The following is a 27,349-nucleotide window of genomic DNA, read 5'->3' on the forward strand; positions in this document are numbered from 1 at the left end:
TCCAGGATAGGGTAATAAAGTACACACCATCAGGAACTAACTTTACAATATGTATGAATTAAATAAAAACCAAAATATGAGTCAATACAATTTCCCATTGTCAGTTTTGATTCAGAGTGACAGGGATTCAAATACAAAAATCCATTGAGCAGTTTCATCAGTGGCATAAATCTAGATCTCCATCCCTAACTTCCATGTTGTACCCAAGTCAACCTTCTCTTTATGCCCACATCAAAACTACAGGTTATTTTCTACCATTATTGCAAAAGGGATTCAGTTAATAAGTGTAAGGAATAATTCTGATGCCCAGATAGAAACAAAAGATGACCGTGACCAGTGAGTTGACTCAGTGAATTATAAATCAGAATGAAAGTAAGTGTGCTAAAGACACATTTATTGCCGCTGAAGGGATACTGAAACAGTGCATAAGTCTTTGCACAGAAATGAAGTTTACTGTAAGTGAACACATGCTAACTCAGTGAAGATGGTGAACCTACGATTCCATTAATTTTTGGATTTCCATCCAAGCAACTTTAGAAAGAAGCATGACTTTGTATGTGACATTTCTATCACCTCTGTCATTGCTCAGTCTGCACCTTCACACTTGCACTGTGATAAGGAAGACGAGGGAAGGGGTAAAAAAATGAACTGAGTGCTTTTGCAGATTAACAGCAGATTGTCCTTCCTAACTCAAGAGTCTCAGACATTCATGTACCAAAAAACTTTTGTGGAACTTCTCAGCCCACTGACAGTGATTGAACAAGATCAAGCTGTTAGCCACCAACTTAATGAGAGATGATACTGCTACAGTCTTATATACTGAGAATACTGACTAAGCTGTAGAGACAAATGTGAATGATAGATTTCTTGCTTGCCTGCAAAGGAAATGAAGTAAAGGATACGTATATAGACGACCTACATCTTCTCAATAAAACATTAACTATGTCATCTGCAAGTGGAAATACCATTCCACTGAAGTGTTGTTATTTTTTCCATGCCTTCTTATATATACTTACTGGTTGTATAAGTATTATCATCATTAAAGTAAAAAAAGCACATAGAAAGACATATCAGATGCCTTTCTAGGGCCAGCACAAAGTGCATTGCTTCCTAATTTTCAGTAAGGCAGGAGGAGGATTTGTGCTTGTAAGTACTAACCTCTTAGAGGGATGATTTTCATCCACTCAAAATAATTCACCATTTGAAAGGCTCCTGATTTTTCTTCTATCTGCATACTCCAACTAGAGAGGAGATATATCAGCATAAGATGTTGGGGAAGTATTTTCCACAAACACCAGATACTCAGCATCAGAACTCAGCCCCACTGATCTACAGAAGTCTTATATAAAGAAAAAGGTTTTAATTGCTACTTTTTAAATCCTCAGAGCCTCTGGTAAAGTCTTATTTGAAGCCAGATTCATGCTCAAAATAAGAGTCCCTGTCCTGAAACAGAAGTAATACCTTTGAAAATTAATTTACATGTTATTTTAAAAGGAATTTTGTTTGGAAATGCTGCAGTGCATGACTGATTGAATCCTGATTGAAAGGCAGAGCTACACACTAATACACCACAGGACAGGAGGTTAAGCAGGTGTATCAGGTTAAGGAAAACTTGCTTTTTGGGTTTTGGCAGTTCTAATATTGCACAGCTTTTGCATGCACATCATTTCATTGATTTTATTGGAGTTGCTCCACTTACACTGACAAAATAGAGACTCAGGTACCCTGTTTGCACTGGCACTCAGGGCAGGATGTTTGTCCGGATCAGAGTTTGTAACTTGCTGTGGTGGAGGTAAAATGATGTCAGGTCAAAAAGACAGTCTTCAATATAATTGGTATAGGCAGCTATTCTGAACCTGATGAAGATGATTTGGGAAGACAGTCGAAGATGCATCAGATGGTACTAATTTCACTCTTCTCTATAGGGTTCACAACTATTTGTCATGTCAAAATTGTAGAGAGAATTGTCAGTTGTGGGTTGATTGTTTTTATTGATTATACCTACACAACTATTATTTTTGAGGTGACCAAAAATAAGAAGATTCCTTTTGCTGTAATTTCCCAGTTAAATGCTAAGCATGCTGGAGGGATCAGAATACAAAATATGGATTACTTAGTGTGCAGTACAGGCATGTGGCAGCACATATGGCATGATACATGAACACCAAACAATATGCTCAGGCCCCAGTGAGTTTGCAGGAAGCCAGAGAAAACACAAGTAGGTGACAACAATAATATGCAGTGTAAGAGGAAAGTGTGGACGTAGCGGAGCATGAAAATGCATTCACTCCCCCCTTCTCCCAGGATGGAATATGGAATATGGCTGAAAGCGAACAGGACTGTCTTCTTCAGATCCATGTGAGACTGTCAGGGTAACTACAGTTGTTTGTTAGATTTATTAGTGTTTGTGTTCCCACCCTGAGATTCTATAGATGTTCAATGTCCTCTGTGCTTCTGGAAGGGGGAAACAACGGAAAGCAACTGTCATTTTTGAGATCCCAGTTTGTACAGAATCCAGAATGTACAGCAGCAGGACAGAGCGATGTCCAGCACATCTGATACACTTCAAGTAATGCTACACTGGAAATATTTGAAGTAGCTACACTTACAGTTGCACCACAAAGATAGTGTCTCTATTTCACAGATGCATTTTGTACCAGTGTTATTTTGGAATCTGAGATAATATTCTGCCTTGCATTGTACTGCTTTCCAACTGCTACTTCCAACTGATTTTGAATTTTTTACATGCTTTCCTGTTATTTCTTTTACTATTCATTGCATTCTCCTTTTCCACAATTAAAGCATAGATATTTGATGAGTTAAGCATAGGCTTGCTTAAGATGAACAGATAACTAATCAAATATTGACAACATGGTGTTTTGAAGATATGCACTACTAACATCCTGTGTGTTTCTTGAACAAGAAAAATGCACAGAAGCTACAGAGCATGACTGAATACACAGCAAGTTAGATAGCAGATTTGCTGCTCAAGTGCAATTTGGAATGAAGGCAATAACGGCTCCTAAATAGGGAGAAGTACTTGGATCTTGCTAGATAAATCTTGGTATTTTCATGATAGAAAACCTTTGCCATAAAAGCATAAGTGTACAGTTCACAAGCCTGAAAGATTGCACTGTTAATCCAAATGTTTCTCACTGGCTGGATTAAAAATCTCTATTAGAATATAATTAAAGAGCGTGTGTGAGATGGGGACTGCTAAAGCAAGAGAAAATCACTGGTGTCCTCCCTATGCTGGGTTCTGTACTGATTGTGTGAAGAGCTGCTTGCAGGATTACAGCTGACAATGCAAAGGGAAGTTGCATTTCAGTTCCTGTGCAAAGGGAATTGAGGAAAATTTGCTGTTGCCTTTCCTCTATCACTGATGATAGAAATACTCTCCTCTTTGATGGTGTGGAAGATGTCCAAAGGTTTAATAGTTTTCAAAACAAGCTGTAAAGATTCTTCACAAGTGGGACCTGCAACCACATACAGCACATTCTGTTTAGGGATTTTTTGTTTGTTTAGGATAATCATTTTACTTGAGAATTTATTTCCTGAGCAGATTACAGAAGGGTATTGCACAGCTAAGCATTTTTATGTCCTCTCTGCCATATCTCAACAAGATCTAAAGATTTAAAAGCTTCACATGCATGATAAAAGTCCTGCTTATGCCTAAGCAATAATTTTTCACATTTAAATGTCTCTGTTATTTTAGTAATGTTTTTTTCCATTCCCTGAAGGGCTTTATCTAGCCTGGAGAACCAACTAACATCACATTTCCCTTTTGAAATGGAGGAGAACTCTAATTTTAAAATGCAGTATTTACTTGGTTCCCATTTAACTAAGATTTGATCTATTTAGAAGCCTCCTAATTTAGATTCAGGATCACCATTTCAATACCACTGATCAAAATTTCATACATATTTGTGCACAGCAGCCACTGTATGCATACTGATGAGCACTTCCCAAGGCATTCCTGCTGCACTAACACTTGTAAATCATATGTTGACACAATGGTCTTTCAGGTGAAAAGGCTGCACATAGACAAAGACTCCTCAGACCACTCCTGTGCGGACTGTCCAGTGCGGACTGTCAGCCCAAACCTAAGATACTGTAGTGAAAAGGGGCTGCAAAATGCAGGAGGAGGGACTGAATCCCTAGAAATATATTTATATAAGGATAAATATATATAAAGAAGAAGTTCTTTACTGTGAGGGTGGTGAGGCACTGGAACAGGCTGCCCAATGAGGTGTTAAATGCTCCATCCCTGGTAGCGTTCAAGGCCAGCTTGGATAGAGCCTTGGCTGACATGTTCTAGGGTGAGGTGTCCTGCCCATGGGAGGGGGGTTGGAACTGGATAATTTTAAGGTCCTTTCCAACCCAAGCCGTTCTGTAATTCTATGATCTATGAAATTCCTGTGCATGCAAGCCTGTCTTGGTGAAAGCAGACTCTTCTCTTTTTCCTGGAAGTCAAAGGTTTTGTAGCGGGTTGTTACACACATGATTGAGGAGTCTGCATTTTGTTAAACACACTTCTTGTGATAAGAGGAAAATCAAGAGTTCTCCCCAAAGGAAAGTAAAGTCAGATTACCACTTGCCTTTGATTTGTATCACATATATATGATTGTATGATTCTGTGCTTAAGAAAAGTACTGAATATCAGCCCTGCTTTGGACTGAAACAAGGTCAGGTTATCCCCACATACACTCACTAAAGCTACTGGCTACGGTTTTCATTATCAGGGACATGTCAAGCCCCTGCTGAGATCAGGGTCTGCCATGGGAAGCGAAGTGTGTAGGCACTGTGACTGCTTCAGCCTTAGAGAATTCAGTCTTTCCAGGTGAAGCAGACAGGAATAAATCTGAGTACCTCCAGGACGAATTGCTACAGCAAGTCAAAGAAGAGTTTCTCAGAGCAACCTGTCATGGCTCTTTGAAGCTCGCATCAGGAGTAATCAGCAGAGAGGGGTACTGAATTAAAAGCTGTACAGATTATAAGCCACTTCTGCCTTTGCCATGTGACTTACTGTCTGTTAAATCTTTCTTCACCAGACCACACACTACTAAAGGATCTCTTTCCTTCACAGAATGCTGCTTGTTAAAATTCACATCAGAATGTTTAATGGTTACTCCTAAAATAGAAAATAATTACATCAGATTTTTGACTGTTTCAGGCTCTGCTGTGCAGAACACGGCCAAATCTACACCCCGATAATGTGATTTCAGATGCAGTGTAGCATACACAGCTTTGCAATATACATCTGTGGTTCTGCTCCTCATGGACCCATTTATCAGCTTATCATTGTCACAACTTGAACGATTTTATAGTTCTTCTCTCTTTTTCTCTAGTCTCTATATCTTGTTATATAAATAACTTAATAAAGAACATTAAGCTGTTTTGCTGACACAAAGCATAGTCAAGAATGATAACCAGCTTTTCTACTTATTATTCCCTTTAATTTCTAGAAAACACGATTTTCTCAGCCATTCTTATTTCTAATATGGAGCTAGGCTGACTGCCTGTCATTTCTATTTTGTTTTACAGAAAGGCTGGTGAAAAGAGGCTACTACTAGGAACTGCAATCCAACAAGTTCACTCTTACAGTAAGAGTGCATATTTCCCAAGGGGTGACTGTCTGGGAAAACCACACTGGGGATTTTTGCAGCAACTGCCTCCCTGTCACTCAATGTTTCTTCTCATAGTCAGTGTCATGGATGCCCCGAGATGGCTCTGACCAAAGACTGTTGTGCCAGAGCAAAGGCACATTAAATGTGCAAGCTGAGCTCTAGGTGTTTTGCAATCCCACCTGCCTGACTATAACCACAGTGACAGGATCCTTTCGGTGCTCTACAGCGGTGCAGTGTTTTGGTTTAGTTGCTTTATTTTGCAGAAAATTGCCCTAGTGCAGTTCTTTACTTGCACACTTGCTGCTAAAAACTATTTATTAGTTTCATGAGACATATAAAAACTGAGTAACAACATTGCCTGTGAACTGTAATCCCCCTTTAATAAAAGTATTTCTCCCTTTGAAAATAATCAGGAATCATCTTGGCCTTTAACAGTTCCTTCTACAGAAGCTGTCCTGGGCAGGGGCAAGAAAGTGTGAGCTGGTTTTCCTAAGGATCTTTAATCAAGTTGATAAGTCCTGTTTTAGCAAAGTTTCTAGATCTCTGGATTTGAGTTCCGTGGATCTCCCACAGGAAGACAGAATGATCTGGGATGTGGGATAAGGCAGAGGATATGGAGACCCATAGTGCTCATCAGAAAATCCTTACTGTAGCATTTATCACTCTTTCAGTCTGGCCTATCTGCCATATAACAAATTCTAACTAGGTAGTTAAGTTAGTTCTTCAGAAAAGTTTTACCCCTCTTGCCTCAATAATTTACCCTCTCATTTCATTCCCTGAAACACAGCTGTGCTGACACCACAGAAAATCTCTTTGCAAATCACCTTGAGTAGGTTGGTGGGTTCTCCACAATGGTACAGAGCACTCTGTGAGGGGAACAACACCACTGTTATGTCCTGTGTTTCTAGTTCTTAGCACCAGTGGTGCTTGTACACTGGGAAACTGGTAAAAGAAACTCTATTGATCCAGATATGGAGTTGGTTAAAGACCACTGAAAACAAGGGAGAATATTAGTAGACATTAATAAAGTCTGGATTGCTGCCTTAGCAAGGATCACGCTTGCATTTCCTTATATTCCCCACTATCACCCCACTCAGCTTTATTTTCACCTACTCTGCATTTCCTTGCATTTTGTAAAGTCCCTTCTCTTTTTTTTTCACATTACACAGCTCTTCTGAATTCTGCAGGAGCCTTAAATCATGCCTCAGAGGAAATAAAAATATTCCTGTTATATTCAGCAGAGGAACTCTTCCAGGTAGGGGAGGGTTAGTTAACAAATCAATAGACAGTCAGCTTTCCCCTCATAGCTGCTCTACCTGTAGTGGTAGGAATGACCATGCACCCTGACTGCTTCAACCTTTCTGACAGGCTGGGGTGGAAAAAGTCATCCCCCAAAATACCTGCTCATTCAGTCCTGGCTTTAGAGGTGCCACTCTGAATTCAAACCCAGTTATTCTGCATCTGTATGTTAGCCAGGCAAAATACTTCATTGGCTTTTCTTTACCTTTCTTCTCTCATATGAAGTCCTGCCCTTGTCTTTTTGTTTTTTTTTTTATTCATTAGGAGATGCCAATATCTTTTAATGGAGAGATTTTGTGATGGTATACAAATCCAGCTGTAAGAGACAAGTATCAAAGCTTGGACACCTGGTTTCATCTTCTGGTTCTATCAAATCAACACTCAATCTCTTAACATGGCACTTAGCCAGTAGGATTATTAATGGGTCATAAGAATGTCAGCATCTGAGCATGCAGAGCTATGTATTAGCACAGCTTGGCAAGTCTCTCCTTGGAAATATTAGATTTTGGAGGAAATGTGGCTTTGAGGGGACATAAGTGCAAAGCTATCAATGTGCAAATGCAGGAATGCAAAACCTAATGTAGTTTGGAGAACTGTGAAATAGCAATTACTGGCACATGCTGTGAATAAGATCCTCCAATTCCACCATCTGAAATATGCAGAGATGTGTGTGCATGTTTTCCCTCTCTGGCTTCCCTTGCTGTTTTTCAGTGGCAGTGCCTTAGCTTTTAAGCACTGCATAGGGAAAACTATCTAGTAACAGTTAGGTTGTCCACCTGTAGTTCCATTGATATGTCAGTCATGTATGCCATGGTTTTGCTGCAAAACCTTTGCATTTCAATTGACTGATACCTTGGGAATCTGCAAAATTAAGGTCACCTATATGCTCTTCTCTAAGCACCAGAGCTCCTGTTCTCTCCCTTGCATTCTATCTAAGCATTCTACCATGTAACAAATAAGCTGAAGAATAAACTGGATGAAACAGGTTTTCCTTTGCAGCCTCAATTTGTGAAAAACTTTATCGCAGACAGGAACCTTCTCATGCCAGGAATCTCTGGATGCTTCAGGAAAGAGGAACCACTTTTTAATAAGGAGTTGCAGTATTGAGCTCACAATTGAAAAAGATCAAATTTGCTACACCCTATAGAGCATAATGATGAAGCAAAATCACAGATATTTCCAGGTGAGGAATCTCCTTGTGCCTTGCAATTATACATAGGAAGACATGTAGGTACATATGCGGCTTGCTCCATGTGGATATGTTAAGAGGATTGTGGAGGATTGTGGGAGCAGGAGGGAGTGTGTCTGCTTTGCATTTCCTGATGGCCACTTTACTAATCAACTTTACTAATCACCTTTGATTAACTTAGATTTTCCTGAGTCCAGCCTGGGAGTTGCAGTGTTTAGAACAAGGGCTTGGGCAACCTGAGCTAAATAAAATGAGGGTCAGACTTTCAAAATTACTTCAGAACAGAGATAGGCATCTAGTGTCATACTTTTCCTAGTAGGAACAACCTGCCTCACTTCCATTGGAACTAATTATCTCCTCTCCCTGGACATCTGGGCTTCCAGCATCTAAATACCACTGAAAACCCTGCCCATTCTACAGCTGGTTCATAAAACTGAAATATGGGGACAGAGCCTAATGCTTACCTAGAGCGACATGTCCCTCAAAACTGGGTAGATCAGGGAGCTGGAATCCATCAAGATTTTCTGTCCAGCATTGTGCATTTACTAGGTGTCTCTTGCTGGAAAGCCCTGACTTGCTTGCCTGTACCCGCAGGCTTTAGTCTGCACCTCTCACACAAGCTTGTCTGTATTGCCATGCAAATTTTCCACTCAGAAAGATAAAGCTTGTGGGGATGAGTGGGTTGTTCCAGCAGAGCTGTGCTGCAGGGTCTCCTATGTTCTTCCAAGTGTTCTGTGGTGGGTGTTTGTTTTTACTTCTTTCAGAATCTGTAATGACTCCATCTTTTCTGCTTTTCCCCAGCGTTACCTGCTGCACATGAAAGCAAAGTCAACAAGATCAGTGGAACTAATATCACATTGACTTCTTGAGGATAAGTAATCAGAATTCAAGCCATCAGGAAACAGTCTGTGATGAAATATCTGCAAAATATCTGGCAACAAAAGGTTTTCACAGACATAAACAAAGAGCTTTTTTCCTTGTTTTTCACACATTCTCTTTAATCTTTACTGGACAAAGACATAAACCCCAGTTTCTTTGGGGAGAAACCTGGGCTGATAAATGTTCTAATATCAATTAAGCCTTAACATTAAGATGCAGAGATGACGATTCTTCTCTGACTGAAGTGAAATGGCTTGCCTGCTTATACTAGGAGAGAAAGAGAACCTTTATGAAAGCTTTTTACTGATCTTCCTCAAAATGCTATTTATTAAAATAGTAGTTCACTGTTTGAAGTCTGGTGCCTAGGTTGGATTCTATTCTGATCCATATGGATATTTCTGCTTTAGGATTTCCTCTGTATTTTCTCTTTGCAAGGCTCGATAGGATTTAATTTAAACTCAGTCAGTGAAGATTTTCATGCAGAGTTCAGACCTGGTTAAAAAAAGCTGCCTGAAGTAGATCCATGTGGCTGTGAGGAGAGAAGAGAGTTACAAAGTCCTGCTTTATATTAGTGGATGAATTTATGTTTCCCAGCCGTTCCCAGGTTTTACTGACAGGACCTCACCCCTTCTAGACCTTCTAGCTAAGTTAAGTGGACCAAATTTATCTCTGGTGGAAGCCCACTAAAGACTGTGGCATTAGCATACTGTGACTGACATGCTGCAAAATCAGGTTAGGCACCAATTTCTTCAGCAGCAGATCTTGGTAACTGTCATGCTCCCAACCTGACTTACAATTGCTCTGCTCTCTTCCTTGTACAACTCCATTTAGAGAGGCCCCATGAATCATCCAGTTTGGCTTTTTACTGAACGGAGCACAACATAAGCTGTTTTTCTCTTCAAAATGGAAAATTAAGCATTTTTGTACCAGTACATTCGTTATCTCGAGCATAGCTGAACACAAACTGCTTAATTGGTCTTTGAGACATATGAAGCAGAATAGTGCCCAGTTAGACTGCAGCTTGGAAGACATTCTCCTGATTAGGAATATAACTGAATCATGGCTCATTAGCAGATTTCTATCTGGAGAGGTAGTTTCTAAATGGTGGGGTTTATATTAATGATGTCGAGCCAAACAGTCTGTCTGGCTTTATCTTCCTGTATGTTATCATGATCTCTGACAGAACAAAGCTATTGACTAGGTATCTCTGAGTAATTACTCTGCAGAATGAGAGCCGAGGTCTTTTGCTTTTTTCTGCCTACAATTTTCCACTGAAAATGGTATAATTTTACATAATCTTTTGTACTGCAAAGTGGGATGGAGTTTTTGATCAGCCTTTTTAGGACACTTCCTTGAAAACAAGCAGCTAAAATGCAATTTTTTATTGTTTTAAACTGGTTTTGAATCCTTGACAGACAAATTTCTTTTCTTTCATCTGTCAGTACTGTAGACTTCTACTTGTGACAGCTTCTCTCCTCTTCACAAGAACTGGCCTGTCCTTTCCTCTCTCAAGAAATGGAGTGGAGGGGATACACAACCCAATTATGTTTCCCCAGGAATCGATCATCATGCTATGCTGATTTACACTGCCTGAGGTCTTGGGTGGCTCTCTCTGAAATAAGCTATCTCCTTGGTCAGAGATTTCAGGCGTATTATTTCACATGGGCTGTTTCTCCAGTAAATGAGCCTAACCTGTCTACCTTTGAAGTCTCAGTCTAAAGGGGATCACTTCCTGAATCATTCACTGTATTATCAATGCTATTGCTATCTAAAAACACTCCCATGACTCTAAGTCTCATCAGGCCATTAATATTTGCCTTAAAATTCCAGCTAAAGCTGCAAGAATTTTATGAGAGGAGCTGGAATTCTGTTGCTAAATTTGTCTCATTATTTCTTTGCTTTTCCCTAATTCCTTTGAAACCTTTCCAGTCCTGAAGGATGATAAAGGAGGAAACGATCAGAGGCCTTCAGGATTCCCAGGCAGAGGCTGCAGAAAGACAAAGCATTAAGAGGGAGCAGCAGTGCTGTCATGCAGTTTTGTGCTAACAGCTCTTGTTTTCTGTCCAGAGAGTGTTCAATGTCTGTGTGTCCTGCTGACAGGATGTAGAAGAAAGGATATGATATATAGAATAATGTTTTCTTCTATCAGTAGCACATGGGCCCCCTCCCCTTAGTATTTCCCTCCTGTTGCTGCTATATTTTAGCTCCGTAGTGGATTTTTTACCCACATTAACAAACATACAAGAGCAAGCTCCCTGCAAACTGCAGTGTCTGTGAGCAAACTGTACCTACTTCAGAAAAAAACAAGTAAGTTGTAGCTGGTTTTAACACTTTTGCCTGGGACTGCTTGTTTAAAATTCTGGACAGGTTTGGCCTTCGGGCAGGTGGTGCAATGTAAAAAATGAACATTCAGTATCTTTCCAGGAGAATTTCTCCTAGAGCACTGTTTGTAATGAGTGCTTGCTACTCTGCTGGTTATGCCAGGTGAAAAGGGAAATGTCAAAGCCTCCTGATTTATCCTGTATTTCTTTTTTCCTGTGTAACTTCTTGATATCATCATTCTCATTCAGCTGACTTTTCCACTTCATGCAAAGACAGTCAACCTGAAGAAATGAAATATTTTACATAGAAAGCGTTTCCCTGTCTACTTTTCTCCCTGCAGGGGCTGTTCATATAGGTACCTCCACATAGGTACATTGAGACTGAACTAGCTCTGATCATTTAGTTCATGGTCAAGTTAATCTGTGGTGGCTTAAGAATTCAGAATGGACTCTGTAGCACTTTCTTACCAAAATCATCTGGCTTCTCTGCTTCGTCATAAACTCCATCATAAACTTCATCATATATATGGCTGTCCTTCTTTCAAAAAATCCCAAAGGATTTTAAAATATGGAAATTTCACCATTAATGTATTTTAGATATTCCTTTAATTGAAATGCTATACTTAGCTATATTTACCTTCAATAATTAAAAATTAACAATCAACACTGAGGGTATTTCATAGAATCATAGAATCATAGAATGGCTTGGGTTGAAAAGGACCTTAAGATCATCCAGTTCCAACCCTCTGCCTTGGGCAGTGACACATCACCCTAGACCATGTCACCTAACCTGTGAGGCCAGGTCACAGGCAAAGCCAAAGGCTATTAGCTTTTCCAAGCTGCTCCCCAGCCAGTGCTCTCTGACAAGGTTCCTATTGCTATTTTAACTTCTTTTAAAAAAAAAAAAAAAAAAAAGAAATCCAATATACATGTTCTGTGTTATTCTCAACAGAGCCATCTCTCTTCCAAGGCAGGATGGAAGAGTGGGTTTTAATAGCAAAGCTGGACTGCAGTACAAAACATAGCTGAAAAATTAGCCACAGTTCTGAATACCAAGCATTATAGTTGAGTGGAACTGGATTTTCAAACAGCAGAATCATAGGATCACAAAATGGTTTGGGTTGGAAAGGACCTTAACATCATCTAGTTCCAACCCCTCTCCCATGGACAGGGACACCTCACACCAGACCATGTCACTGCTCTGTTCAAACTGGCCTTGAACGCTGCCAGGGATGGAGCTTGCACCACCTCTTGAGGCAACCTGTTCCAGTGACTCACCACCCTCAGAGTGAAGAACTTCTTCCCTATATCTAACCTGAACTTCTTCCCCGTTTAAGTTTAAACTTAAAGAAGTGTGTTGCTTTTCCCCCCATTAATTTCCTTTCTTTAAAGCCTTCTCCTTTGAAGTTTTTAGTTTTTTGTGGTTGATTTTTTTGGTTTTTTTTGGGGGGGGGGGGGGATACACATGGGTTTTGGTGAAAGTCAGCTGCAAATGGTGTCAATGGAAGTCCTGAATCCTGCATGCAGCTCTCTTGGGGATTCACAGGGCCTCAGAAGCTCAGCCAAACATTTTCATAAATATTTCACAGCAGGAAAACTCTGCAGAACCTCAGAGAAAATTTCCACTGCGAAACTCTAGCAAACAGAGCCCAGCTCTTTACAAGCACAGACTCTTCAGCATCCTCCAAGGTCAGTGGAAGAGGAGAGAGATGGTTCCCTAAAGTACAGCCATGTTGCAGCAGAGACTCATAGAAGGCAACACATCTGCATTTTCCTGCTAGCCTGCAGCAGGGCCCGCAGCATGCTGGAGCAGGGAGCTAAGTAAGGGGTTTTGTCCTCTACCTCTCAGCACTGTTCTCATGGGAGGTAACACTATTCAGCATTCACTGTCAGCTGCACACTCTGGCTGTAATGAATGTGCTTTCCAAAAACCACTCAAAATAAATCTGTGTCCGATCATTTTCAATATCAATCTGCTCTTCTCCCAAAGCTGGGTTACATTCTGCCAGAGGCACAGGAAGGTAAACTGGGATGCAGTGTGAGGTGCAGCCTTGGGAGAATCACCACAAGGAATCTAAGTGAAGATGGAAACAGGTCCCCAGGGTGTGTGATTTGTCCTCTCTAACAATTCACATTCCCAGGATTCCCAAAACTAGGTCCCAGCATCCTTCCTGAAGATTATTATCCCTCTGTCTGAGTGGGAAGAACAAGCAAGAAATCTTTCCTATTGCCGTCAAAGTTCAAAGCCCAGCTATTAGCTCATATCACCATTAATTTCCTTTTACATTAATATATAATATTGCTAATGCTTCTCTGTGGATTTCTCACACATCAGAAGAAGCAAATACATAGTTTTTTAACTAACAGGATGCAGCCAGAGTCTCAATAAATTAGTAGAGACACCCTGATTTCACTGGTACCTCAGGAAGTTATCAGACAGCCAAATATAAGACAAAGCCATCAGCATTTACCATCCCATTTACAACATGGGATGGGAAATTAATTAGGGTTAGGACATTAATTCAGACCTAACCCAGGTCTCCTATAAGAATCAATCCTTAGCTTGTTTTTCACCACCAAAAAGCTGTGCCTGTTCTCATAACCTTCTAACTCTGCCTAATTTCACTTACCCAAAAGGAAGTGGCATTGCATTCTTCTTGATGTGTTATGATTAATTTGTATGTATCTGACAACTATCTTACTAAAGATCCAATTCTCACAAAACAAACTGTCATTCCTGTCATATCCTCAATCACTAATGACTTTAAGACCGTTTATTTGTGCTCTGGCAGTTTCCCTTTTACTGCTGCCACAATCACAATATTGTTGGTAAACTGCTTCTTTTCTAGACACCACAGTTTAAGGGGGTAATTCTTATTGTTGATGTTTCTACCAGTTTACTCAAAGCAGGTTTTAATCAGGCAGGCACTCAGCAGTCTCCACCTCTTGGAATTCTAAGTGATGCATTTAAACAGTGGGAACAATTAGCAAATCTGTGAACAATTGAGGTCAAAGACAATCTGAAGAATAATGAAAAGTGCATTAGAGGGTTAGATTTTTGAACAATGATTGTAGTACTAAATATAGACCATAATCTGGGAGACCAAGGGCCAAAATGGTGAAGTGTAGAAAACATGGAAGTCAATACTAACTGTTCATATTATATGGGAAAAATGCACTGAATTTAAGACTGAAAATTAAAGCCCATTATCATAAGCAGTTTTCTATAAACTAGACTGTGACAGGCAGCTAAAGATAAAACACTGAAGCCAAGGCTACACGTATGACTTTGGCTATCATTCAGAGTCTTCTAAACACTTTGGAAAGACACCAAAGAGATCTGGCAGAGAGGCACAAAATGAATGTAATTTCTCCCTCTAACAAACCTCCATGTATGTACGATAAGATTTGTAGAATAAGATGTATAAATCCCTAGCGATTATTTAAGGATATAATTTAGTCTTGTAATTACTGTCGTCTCTTAACAGCTGTATGTTTAATTGATTGCAACGCTTCAGGGCTAGAACGATCTATCTTGGAGCTCCATCTACTGATTCAAAGGTGACACGACGTGTTATAAACCATCCCACAGCCTTCAGACAGAACTTGGCTCTGTTTCAAACCAAGGTAAATCCCACTGCAAGAAGAGCCAAATAAACAAGGCTGAGAACTGCTGGTGCATATAGGAGGGCAATAACAATGTTCTGCTTCATTGCTGCAGCTAACACGTTGTAGTTTGACAAGCATCAATCTCTAGTATCCCCTACTTGCAAATGCTCAGTTCTTAAACCTCCTGGTGCCACAGTTACACTTGTAAAGCTATTTTCCAGGCTTTGTAGTGAACACAGGGAACTAATTTAGAAAATTCCAACTTGTTTTAGTCCCATGTTCTGGGATGAAAGCAACCTTTTCCCAGGCTAGCACAGCCACCATCCCACCCCTCCACAAGATTGAGAAAAGCACTGCACAGACTAAGTACATTCAAATTGAAATAATGTATGTCATGTACTGTCAATGCATCTTTAGAGAATGAATACAAATAGATCCTCTTCCTATAAAAAGCCAAGTATATTTGCATAAGATTATACTTGGATAGTTCCACCATCACTTCACTAGGATGAAATGAGATACATCAGCCTAAAATCATTGTTCTTTGGTCCATTATTGGTCTCATAAAATATATTCAGCACTCTGTTTTAGAAAACAGAAGTCATGCAAGCCATCATCTTGAGTATTCAGCATGAAAAGCACTCAAAACAGATTTAATGCCAGCTCTCTTTAGAAAGAACTGAATTGTTATTTCCAATCATCTATACCAACTTGCTTACAGAGAGCCCAGGGAAAATTAAACGTGTATGAAGGTAACAGGGCATTGGGAAATAGACTGTAACTGAGATTTCAAAGTCTGGAAACTATGCAGACAGAACAAACACTTTCTGTAACAGCAGCTGTATGGAGACAGGCAAGTGACTGTGTATTTGTATTTGGGACTAAATTTATCTTATTGTTGCCCTATTCTTGACAAAGGATGGATGAGATGTGACTTGCATCTCCCTGACCTGGCATCTAGTTCTGATTAGAGAAGATTTGAGAGATGCTTTACTTTGCAGCTCAGTTGCTTGCACACCTACAGCTTTGCATGTAGCAAAATACCCAAATGTACTTAGTCTTTTGCCATCCTAAATGCAGCTCACAGTGTAAGACTGGTCTCCAGAAAGGAAGATGTACCACTGTGGTATAGAGGAAACAGCAGCAACACTTTGCTCCATAGCCTGGCATGCCCTGCTAGGCTACAGGTTTCATAAGGAATTCAGTGCAGGAGAATCTATGGGATTACTCTGGCTGTGCTAGCACTGCACACAGCCTGCTGGCAACAGAGAGAAAAAAGGGAAGCGTAGGGTCAAAAATACACCATTTTACCAACAAAGAGAAAGAATGCTACAGGCAAGTGCAGTTACAAATGACAGCAAAATGACCCCACCAGACATCATGTGCACTAACCTCTGTTCAAACTGGATTCTACTTAAAGAAGAATATAAGAATATTCAAAGAGGAAAACTAGGACATTAAAAGTCTCCTTTGGGGATTTGTCCATATAATAAAGCACAACAAAAATACTTCTGTAGGATTCTATTTCTATCCTGAGTTCCTTGCCACTTATTAATTAAAATCATACTGTCTGTTTCTACAAAGTCATCCGGGAACTCAAGCAAAACATACAGAGTAGACCCCATATAACTGAAAAGAAGTCTGAAAAATGTTTAGCTATGGAAAGCAATTTGCTGTCACTAGTGACGTTAACTAGATGATTTCCAACCATCTCAAGAACCCAATAAATCAAGAAGCCCTCAGGAATATGGACTATGAAACCAGGCCCATGTACACAGAGGCAGTAGTTTGTTCTGGACCTGGCTGCAATTCCTGAAACAGTGCTTTCAACTCTTTTTTTTTTCCAAATGTGTTGGACATTTACATTTTTCTTTATTAATATGCCTGATGTGATGGAAACCCTAAAAGCTTTGTTGATTTCACAGGTCACTGTGAACAGAACCAGCATTAGGACAAATTAATCACTGCAGCCTTTTGCTTCTCTTCATCCGTTTTGCTTTGCTTCTGCCCTTGTACATGGAACACCCACCTAATCCATAATATTCTGCTAATTAATGCTAGCCATGAACACTTTTATCCATATGAAGCCTTCCACCTGCCACTGTGACAAAAACAAACAGTAAATGCCTGGCATAAAGGAGTAAGATCTAGCAGAAACTCGCAACATTGTCTTGACAGAACTGTCCAGTTTAATTTGCATTTCTAGAAACAGCACTCTGTCGAAAAACACACCACCACCACCACCATCCCTCCCAAACCCATTCCATGCATTCTTTATCTAGATCCACCCGAAACACAGCAAACTTTTATTACAAGAGACACCATCGGCAGCACATTCGCTCCAACCAGGGAGGACTGTGGCTGGCAAACAAAATGTGTCAATGCCATGGACTAAAAGCTCTGCAGTGCCAGGCTAAGGAAGTCCTTCCCAAGGAAGGACTGCAGCGCAGACTGCTCTAGGAGGCCATTTTGAAGGGAATATAACCCCCAGGTTTAGCCCTCCTTTTTCTCCCACTCTCATTTTTATCCCTGAATTTTAGTCAGACCAAGCCACGGCAGCTACCATAGCAGCTACCACAGCTGCTGCCACAACTCCAGGTACTACACAGCAAGTGCTACGACAGTTCTTAGCTGCGGTGACACTCGCAATGGCAGAAGACCCACAAAAAAAACCCTCCCTAGTTAAAAAAACCTAACCTTTTCCTCAGCAATTTCTTCTCCTGAAGCCTGGTATCCTCCCAGCGCTGTCTGCTCCTCCTGCGTGCTGCCGCCCTGCACCATCTGCCAGGCTGGTGAGAGCGCTCCTCTTGCCGCCTCAGGGACAGCCATGCCATGCTTCAGCTGAGGCAGCACCTCTGTGAAGCATGGGCTCACGCTTCCTGTGTGGATCTCCAGCAATGGCAGCTGCTGGCACATGTGCTGTGGTGGCCCTTGGTGCTCATCTCTTGTCCTCGCTGCACAGGGCAGAGACACGAGGCCTAAACACAGGAGCGTGAATAATGGCTCCCCACCAAGCAATGCCCACTTTAGCTACTCCGCATTTTGGTGTTTTTTTTCCTATTTCTTCCTTTCTTCCTGGGCAATTTTCATCTCCAAGGGTGCCACACGCAGCTCTTCTCCCCAGCCGCAGCACTGTGCCTCAGTTTCCCCCGAGGCAGCCATGTTATTTTTCCCACCTCAGCCCCTTCACTGTGGTGCAGGGGTGGAGAGGGCCCTGCCATAGCACCATGACAGGCAGTATGCAAGGACCCCTGAGCAACCCCAAACCGCACACAAGTGAGAAAGCTGCCATGGAAATCTCCTTCACCTTGCCCAGAGGAACATACCAGCCCCTAGACATCACAGAGACTAAGCTGCGGGCTCGGGGGGTAGTGCTCTGTCATCAGCAAAATGGCTGCTGTGGGCAGGGAAGGCACACTGTGAGGGAAACTGGGGGGCACAGGGCAGCAGGCAGAGCTTTCTGCTGCTACAGTGCTGTTTTCTTTCAATGGAAATACTTTATTGGTTTAATCTAGGCTTTCATTGGTCAGACACAAAGAACAGTGGAGAGTGAGGGGACCCAGGCAGTGAAGCAGCAATACGAAAGGCAGGAGCTCTGCTTGCCCTAGGTGACTTTTGGGGCTCAATTTGAGGAGCCAAGTGCCCTCGTGGCTTCCTCCACAGCATTTTGACTGAAACTGAAGGGTATTGTGTGTCCCAGTTCCACGTTTACACAGAAATTGGCTTGTCTTTCACAAAATGCCACATTCAGGGTGTGCCTGGTATGTACAGTCAAGTCACTGGTACCTGAAAAGATTCAGTGAAGCACCAAAGTTTGAAACAAAATAGCTGAGTATATACTGAAGCCCTCCTTTTAAGTCCTCTGGGAAATCCAATTACGCTTTTAACAGTCATTATACATGCTTAAATATCTGTCCTGTTACATGTGTTACATATGCACACCATCTGCCTGCACATGAACATCTGTGAGCCAGGTTCTGGCCTGCTGGTAAAACACACTGGTATGATTCTTTTATGAGGTTTTTTCTTTGCTTTTGATTATGCTGATATCAATTTAGTGTAATTTCATTAAATTAAGGAGAGCTTTTGTGTTTGTTTTTTTTATTCTAGTGAAAAATCAGGGTGGACTTTTCTGCATTATGAGATGCATATCAACCAGTTCATCCTCACTGCTGCTTGGTTTAAGGCTGCCTAAATTGCATGTAGAAGCATCAACAGCACCAGGACTGGTACAAAGCACTTACATTGGTGGTTGCTCTATTTTGACACCAGGTAAGATACTCCAGAGGGGAGCTCTTTCTATTGTTACATGAATTGCTAAAATGCTTGTATTGTTCCACAGTTCCATGTGAGGAATGCAAAGGCTTTCCCCCCAATGAATTAGAGTCACCTACAGTAACTTCTGTTAACATTACATTGCTGTATCCTGGAAGCCTTATTATGAACATAAAGAAATTAAAAATATAAATTACCTCCTCTTTCAGTGCCCCACAGATGTTTTATTTTTCTATTAATCAGCCTCTGTAGGACCGATCAAAATCAGGCTGAAAACGCCGAGCACAATATCTCCCATTTTCCCTTAATTCTGTAAATCTAACCTCCATTCTTTCTTCTGCTCCCATACATATTCATTCCCTCTCTTTCCTTTTTTTTTTTTTCCCCTGGGTATACATTTTCTTTCTAAATTATTCCTCATTCATTCTATTTCTAATCTTTCTTCACCATGTATTCTGGTCTTTATTTGTCTCATGCTTTTCTCTATGTGAACCCCATTTTCATCATGGAAATCAGCGTAAAAGGGAGACACTTTGCTTCGTCATTTTTCATATACAAGTGCACAGAGTTCAAACTAGGAAAATTAGTAATAACAATTTATTTAATATAATTTCTTTAGTTCTTACTTTGAGTCTTGTGTAATTGTTTTTTGCCAATCAACAGTCTTGCAATTTTTCCCTTATCTCCTTGTTATTACATATACAGTACATAACCTTTGTACTTGCCATTACAGCTACTGAATAATTTGCACACAGAAAACCAGATACAGGCACAATTTGAGGAAAAAAAAAAAAAATCTCAAAACAGGATTATCCTTATAAGGTTTATATTTCATTATTTCTTTACATGAGTTTCTTTACATCAGGTTCTCTGATAATCCAAAACTGATGGAGTAGCCATTTGCTTACATCCGCTTTCTGGTGGATGCTAACTACCATATGACAAATACAAAAGAAACAGACTGTTTGTTAGTTGTCCATTTGTTAGCACAAGTTACTAAAGATTACGCTGTGCTAATTCACAGCCCCAGACCAGTGACTCTTAAGAGCTTTACCCTGGAAAACCCTCACAGTAATTATAACTGTTTCCTAAACAGCCCATGAGAACTCACCCTACCTTAGGAAGTACCTCACAGGAGAAGCCACTCACAATCCTAAACTCTAATCTGTGAAGTTTTGCAGTTCCCAGAAAACTAGACTGTCCTGTGGAGCTCAGACGGATGTGGTGGAGGTGCCTGAATGAAATAGTCTGATAACAGACTGAAATCCCTAATCCTGCAAGTCATTTAATTGCAGTGTTTCCTGTTCAGTTCTGCCATTTGCTCTTCACAAATCCAGTTATTTTCAGATGTATTTGTATTCTAAATAGTGCATGGTCTGATAGCGACATTGTCATAGCACTATTACATGCATGGATGCGTAACTGTTTCTATCCTTTCACAGTAAAGTTTTTATATAGAATTGGCTGTAAAACTCCACAACTGTGGTTTATTTATTTATTGTGGCAAAGCCTAATAATTCACATAGAACTGTGATTAATCAAAGGACCTTTATTATGAAAATAAATCCTAGTAAGAATGGCTTTGCCAGGCACTTTGCAATTAAAGATAAAACTATCCAGAAGCGAGAAATGTAACATGTAAATGGAATGAAGCTACAGAAATGGAAATTGTCATATGTGAGGTAGAAGAAAGACTCATAGAGCTTGAAGCACTGAAATTGAAGGGACACGATAATCTCTGTCCCTGTGTTCTGAAAGAACTGGCACATAAAATTGCATGTCCAGCAGCAAGGATTTTTAATAGAGCTGCCAACTGGTAGCATATTGCCAGTGAAAAGCAAACCTCTCGCCTGTATTTCAGAAAGGGGAAGAAAGGACAACCAGAACACATTAGAGTGACCTCTACAATATTCAAGGCTCTAGAAGGCATTTTTAAGAAAATGTCTACGTAAGTAGACATAAATGGAAAATGGGATAAAATGCAACTTAAGTTTACCAAAGGTAAAGCGGCTTGAGTGAATATACTTCTCTTGATTAAAACCACTGTTTTAATCAGTAGAATGTGTTGTAGGTACTATCCATTAGGCTTCTGAAAAGTAAGGATTTCACTGTGATTCTTAAAGGATCACTGTTGGAATCTGTCTTACTTAATTATTCCAGTAATGACTGTGACACAAAGAGAGTATGCTAATGAAATTTGTAGAAAGCAAACACTAAGAGATATTACTAATATAGAAGAGGATTAAAGGCTCATATAGGAAAGGAATAGATACTGTGACAACTGGAATAACAGAAATGGAATGAAATTTAACAGCATACAATGTATGTGTGAAAAGACAAGAGCAGGACCTCAGCACTTGGAAACCAAACAAGGAAGAGATCCATTAGTTGAAGACAGGCTACTTATGAGTCACTACTGTGAAGAAAGCTGTGGAAAAGCTAAACGCAATCCTAAAATGTTCCAGGTTTGGTATTGCTAGTAGATAGATGAAAATATTAAAACCATTGTACAAGGCATTCCCGAAATCTCATGTCAAATATTCATTTTTACTCTCCATGTTTGACTGATTGGACAGGTGAAAGAGACTGCTATAAAAATAGGAAAGCTTGTCTTAGTTGAGATAATGAAGATAGCTCAGCTTCTTTCCCCAGGCTTATTATCAAGTAAGTAGCAATCTATAATACTCACCAGTTCACCACTGCAGTACAGATTTGTACAGTACAGACATGTACAGATCTGCTATTAAAGAGCAAGGAAGCCTTTGGATGTCTTCCAGTAAATATTCTGTGAAAATTGCTGCTAACTGCAAATAACAGTAACTATCATTAACACTTCAACCTTTAAGAATACAGTGTGCTCAAAAAATACCAAACTTGCTTGGTTTTGCATAAGCTCTGAGGCAAAGAATGCTAAAATGAAATACAAATATTGTAAATATGCAATTTCAATGAACTGAGTAGATACCCGCTTTAGTCAGGAACACTTATCACGATGTGAATTTATTAATCCACTTTAGTATGTGTAGCCATGTCAGTGTTTATCAAAAGATAACTCTTCTGTTAAATATATATGAGAATGTTTACCATAGTATTGCAAAACAGCATGCTCCAGTTCAGCATTTTCAGACTCGTTATCCATGGAAAACAGGAGCCATATGTTAAGAGACTGGAGTCCTAATAAACTTTAAGACAACAGTAATGTTGTGTGTGAACTGATTAGAGTGTGAAATCTGTGGGCTCAATCTACTTTGAAAGCTCTTTCAGGAATAAAGACATTTCTGGTGGTAGAGGCTGAGGATGCCTGAGGTAAACCTCAGCACACCCTACAGCATGTTATGCCTAAGTGGGACACTGTGCATGAAACACACTCCTCGTGCTGGGGTCAAGGCAGGTGTACCTCGCCTCCTCCCAGAAATTCAACTGCTGTCCTCAGTTTAAATGTGCCACGGAAGTAATTTTAATAAGACTTTAACCCTCCAGTATTTTATTTTAAATAATAATGTGAGTGCTTGCTGGTGCTGTTACTTCAAAGATGAAGATACACACATAGAAAGACCACTATTGCTCAGCCAAAACTAGGGATCACTAACAGAGGTCATTTCTCACCATAGCAATGACTTCCCACCACTGCTGCCCTTCTATTTCCTTTTATTTCATATGTATATTACAGGCATGGAAATAAGCATAAGTCTAAAAGGTTTCAAGCAGCCACGTCACATCTGTGTACTGGATGGGTGAAGGCTGCATGGTCTGCTGCTGGGCATTCAGCTGCCCTTTCATTTCTTCCTGCTGTTGTTGAGAGCCTGAGTGTGTTTATGGCTGCCATGGCTGCCCAAAGCATGGAGCTTCAGAGAAGCTGGATCTGAGAGCAGAGCACCAGCCTGCTGCTGAGGAAAAAGCTAAAGAGGGGCTGCCCGGAAGAGCCACTGCCGTGTAGGTCAATCTTTCCAACAGCACAACCCTGCAGGAAAAGGCAACCTTTTGTGACAGTTCAGTCCCACAGCTCCAGGGAAACTGAAGAAATGATTCGGTGTCTTTTTCTATTTGTTTTCTGGAGTTGATCAAATTAAACTTTCTGACTTAAAATCAGTTTTGGTTTAGATTCAAAAGAAATACTGCTAACTACCTATGGTCTGATTCTTTTATTTTTATGCTTCATAATAACTTATCTTACAAATAGTTCCATTTATTGTGATGAAAGTCAGTCTATTTTTTTGCTCACAAATTATGAAATGCCAAGAAAATTTGTCTCTTTTGTTTCCTTTTTGCTTCCACAGTGAAAATACTTTAGTATGGCTTCACACCAGTGTCCTCTTATCATCGTATCTGCCAAAGCTGCTGGTCAGCCCTCTGCTACTTTCACATCTTCTTTGTCCATAACCTCTGATGTCACAGATGATTTACTGTCCACTCTTGAATAAGTGGACTCGTTTTGAACGTGCTGCATCAAGGAGGTAGAAGAGAAGGATGCCCTATCAATGCATTCATTTTATAGTCTATTCCATTTTGTTAGTGGACTTCAAGGTTCCAGTAGCCAGCAGAGGTATCTTATCAACACATTTCATGCTGGAAAGAGAAGGGCAAGTTGTCTTAACTTACCAAGAAAACAAGTCTGTCAGGGGAGGAGAGCTTTAATTCCTCAATTTGGAGACAGGCAGACATTCTTTCAACTCGTCTTTTTATGTTTATATTTTCAGAAGTCCTCTCCAGTGAAAATACCTCAAACATATGTACATTTACATATGGTGTACATATATATTCAAATAACCTGGGAAAATTCCATTGTTATTGTCTATAGGAGAATTTTAAGGAAATACATGGAAAAGCAGCAATGCTCCTGAACAGCATTCTTCACTACACCTGGCTGGAGTCAGCTAATGCAAATTCATCAGTGCTAGTGCTCGCTTCCTCTGCCCCACTACAAACCACAGTTTGACATATGGGGCTAAGAAGCCAGCAAGAAGCTTTTATCACCTCACTGGGAATCTATCAACTCCCAGAATCATGTCCAAAAAGCAGCTGATACGCTATTGGTATGAATACCAGAAACCAATTCCAGCGTGCATGCCAGAGCTTCATCGTCACTATTCTTGCCAGTTCTCTCTAAAAGGCAAATATTTTGATGATAGTCTCCATGCTATGCTGATAAGTAACCACTTGGTCATTTCATTTTCATTTGCTTCACTGATGTATCTGTAAAGAGTCCAAGCTGAAGAGAAAGAAATTATGGCAAACAGCTGGTTTTATTTATTTTGCGTTGTTTAAGCTACTTCAGATATTCTGAAATCTAATTCAGATGTGAGGTGGAGAAACACAGTTAGAAAACGTAGGATATATACCAGTGTTGACAATCACAAATGGAATCCTGCCCACAGCAAGTATACTTGATGTTTGTAGTAGTCTTTCAGCTGTCCCCTGCCTCATCCATCTATTAGCATTGCTTCAGGGTTGCTGACAAGGTAATATGACAATTTCAGCACAAAGTAGGTGCTAAGCAAAGATGACTCTAAACAGGCCACCTACTTACAGTGGTGAGCGTGACTGCTTCTGCCTGAAATCCTTTTTTGCTGTTTAGGAGAATTCAAATGTGATTTTGTGTTCTTTGTATCTAAGAGAGTATGACAAGAACTATAGCTGAGGGGAAGGAGAGTGAGGACATTGGATTAAAACTGTGTTTATTTCTCTAGGCAGAAGGCTGACTGACAAGCCTAGTGGTATCCAGGCTAAAACCCGCTAGATTTGGGGGCTTACTAAAGTAAAATGGTGGTGTAACTAAGGCATCCCTGCAGCTGCCAGAGCACTACAGAGTGGACTATTTGGTTTTCAGGGCTTTTTATGAATGCCTAAGAAGGTGACCTTCTAAAGAGACAAAAGATTTCTTCTGAAGGGATAATTATTCCATTTCTTAGACAGAGGAATATAAGGAAACAATCAGACTTTGATGACACACTGATCCTTATTTACTACAGATTGATGGAACATCTTCCACAGAAGGCTTTTAACATAGATCTGTTTGTTCTAGATAGGGATTTTTAAACACTCCATCACTTATTCGGGGAAATGGTCTGTGTGTGTTTATGTCTGTCTCATTCTCTTCTCAATACATTTTATTTCCTCCTTATATGGAAGACATTAATGCAGAGTAAGAACTGTTCTGTGTTTTGTTTCCTTGCTAGGGTTCATTTCTGTCCTGGTACTTCTGGTACTCATGAAATAACCACATCACAGACTTTCCAGTTTAATCACTATTGCTTTTCTCTTAAATAAAGATCTTGTTACAGTAACATACAGCCGTTGTACTAATAAAGTTTCTGTTGTTAATATTTAAGAACTGAGATTCTTGTTATGTATTAAAAAGATTCACAATTTTAAGTACTCAAGCTTTATTTCAGTTGTGTTTGTTAAAGAAACCAGAAGTACTTTATATAACTTTCATAATTTTTTAAGATTCTAAACTCCTGTATGAACTCAATCCAGTTTTCTCTGATCACAGCATAGAGTTTCACCTTTTTGATACAACAGATGAAAATCAACATCTAACTGTGTTCCATTTAAAACTTGCGTAACCAGAACAAAAAAATCCACTCCAGTGGAACTGCTGTTTGAATTACTGAAGACAACATCTTAAAGTAAAGGAGTTGACACTGAAAAAGAACTGAAAAGGTGAATCTGTTTATATCAGTTTAAACAACTTAACTGGAACCAGGCTTAAAAATGGTGTAACCCAAACACAGTTTAGCCATTTCAAATCTGAAGGCAGATATGATCTCATCAAATTGAACTGTTTCTATACTGCACTTTCCCTCACATTTAAAACAATATTTACTACAGTACAATTTCACAGTGATTAGAAAGGTAGAAAATAGTCTATAGAAGCAATCTGAAGAATTTTATTAATTGTCATGTGGGCTTGCTTTGGGCAGGATTAGACAAGTTCAAAAGCACATCAGCAGAGAGCTGAACCTTGCAAACCTGTGACATACCATTGATGGATATGCTACTGCATATGGATGGTGAAAGGAAGATTTTGTGGTACAGATCAGGCAGAGAATGTTTTAAGGGCTTTGGTGATTTTTATAAGGAGCTTCTAAAGATGAGAATGGCTACAGAAGAAATCAAGAAGGTGTGCTATCAGTGCCACTTAGTAAAATGATGTTCTGGGCCAGGTGAAAGTGACAGTCCACATCTTGACAGTGAATGTGAGCTGATAGCTATGACTGGGATAAAATGTGAAAGGGATCCTTCTTCCCTTGTGAAAGGGAAGCAAAGCAGGATGTAATTAATGCAAAAGAGAAATAAGAGGAAGGCAAAGATATGCACAACATAAACCAGAACAATCCCTTCTGAAGGTTTCTGAGTGTGTAAAAGTGGGAGAAGATTGCACATGCGGAGTTCAGAGGAAAGGGTACTGGCACAATCCTAATCTAGATGGGAGGGGAAGGAAGGTTTTCTCATCTTGTGGGTGGAGAGAAGAGACATACATGACTGCAGAACAGTGCAGAGATAACCAAGCTGTATTTTAATGAACAAATACCCCAGGGATGTGTCAGGAGATGAAAACAGAGTCTTCCCAGCAACAAGCCAGGGAAGGAGTACTGATGTTCCTTGGCAGTTTACTGAAGACTTCTTGCCAGCCTATGGGCTACACCTGACTTGAGCAGGGGATCAGCAAAGGATCAGAATTAACCCATAAGCTCATCTGGAAGTACAGGAAGCCACAGTACTCTCTCTGTAACTTCAAAAGTGAATGATGGCAGGAGAAGAGTTACCAATCCACAGGTGGAGCATTTGAAGCCTAGCTAGTGCTCCTTGGACAGTTCTGCCTGTGCAGGTAAATGTCTTCATGTTGATTATACCATAACTGATAGCCATAAACATGGAACTAATCATCTGTAATGTAGAAGAGCTGATAACACTATTGCTGTGTCCATTTTAATATAATGACTTATGGCAGTACATAACAGACACTTCCAAACTGCAAAGATTATTTTTACAAGAGGATTTTATCTTCATTTGTGATGTCTTAAAATTTCCAAAGATATTCCTCAATGTTTTGCGTAAAGTCCCCCATTTATTTTGAACCAAGTTTGCAAATATTTGTTAATAGAGCTCTCAGAAGGAACAAATTTCTTGATTATGTTGCTATTGCT

At 40.0% G+C, this 27,349-nt stretch overlaps 2 long non-coding RNA genes across 2 annotated transcripts; both read left to right on the forward strand.

Moving 5' to 3' along the window:
- Positions 1-18,676: 18,676 nt before the first annotated feature.
- Positions 18,677-20,119, forward strand: LOC134165883 (uncharacterized). Its single transcript, XR_009965681.1, has 3 exons — positions 18,677-18,925; positions 19,035-19,196; positions 20,065-20,119. It is a non-coding gene; the product is annotated as an uncharacterized LOC134165883 (long non-coding RNA).
- Positions 20,120-21,155: 1,036 nt separating this feature from the next.
- Positions 21,156-25,530, forward strand: LOC134165882 (uncharacterized). The gene is made up of 2 exons (XR_009965680.1): positions 21,156-23,132; positions 23,477-25,530. It is a non-coding gene; the product is annotated as an uncharacterized LOC134165882 (long non-coding RNA).
- The last annotated feature ends 1,819 nt before the right edge of the window (positions 25,531-27,349 follow it).

The sequence above is a fragment of the Pezoporus occidentalis genome, unplaced genomic scaffold (genome assembly GCF_034315485.1).
Source record: "Pezoporus occidentalis ecotype Australia unplaced genomic scaffold, CSIRO_AGI_Poc_V1 ctg25, whole genome shotgun sequence".
NCBI classification, from domain to species: Eukaryota; Metazoa; Chordata; class Aves; order Psittaciformes; family Psittacidae; genus Pezoporus; species Pezoporus occidentalis.